Below are 251 nucleotides of genomic sequence, written 5' to 3'. Positions count from 1 at the left end.
CCCTCCAGCCCTCTGGGACCCCCACGCCCCCTGCCACATCGCACAGCACCACGGCACCGCTCTGGGACCAGCCATTGCCACGCAGGTCATGGCACCCCATGGACCCCATGTGCCCCCATGCCAGTCCATGCCCAGGCTGGCTGCCAGGGCCTCATCCTGCCCAGTGAGGGGCCAGGGTCCCAGGCCGGGGTCCCCATGGGCAGGCGTCACTGGTGGACCCTGGACAGGCTCCCCGATGGCGCTGCCAGGAG

General features: G+C 71.3%; 1 protein-coding gene across 1 annotated transcript in view; it reads left to right on the top strand.

The window, feature by feature from the left end:
• Positions 1-251, top strand: part of SERINC4 (serine incorporator 4) — a 7,413-nt gene that overhangs the window by 690 nt on the left and 6,472 nt on the right. The window lies entirely within an intron of this gene.

Source organism: Egretta garzetta, unplaced genomic scaffold, assembly GCF_000687185.1.
Source record: "Egretta garzetta isolate BGI_Z169 unplaced genomic scaffold, ASM68718v1 scaffold975, whole genome shotgun sequence".
Lineage (NCBI taxonomy): Eukaryota > Metazoa > Chordata > Aves > Pelecaniformes > Ardeidae > Egretta > Egretta garzetta.
Note: the sequence above shows the minus strand (reverse complement) of the source record. Positions and strands in the feature narration are given on the sequence as shown.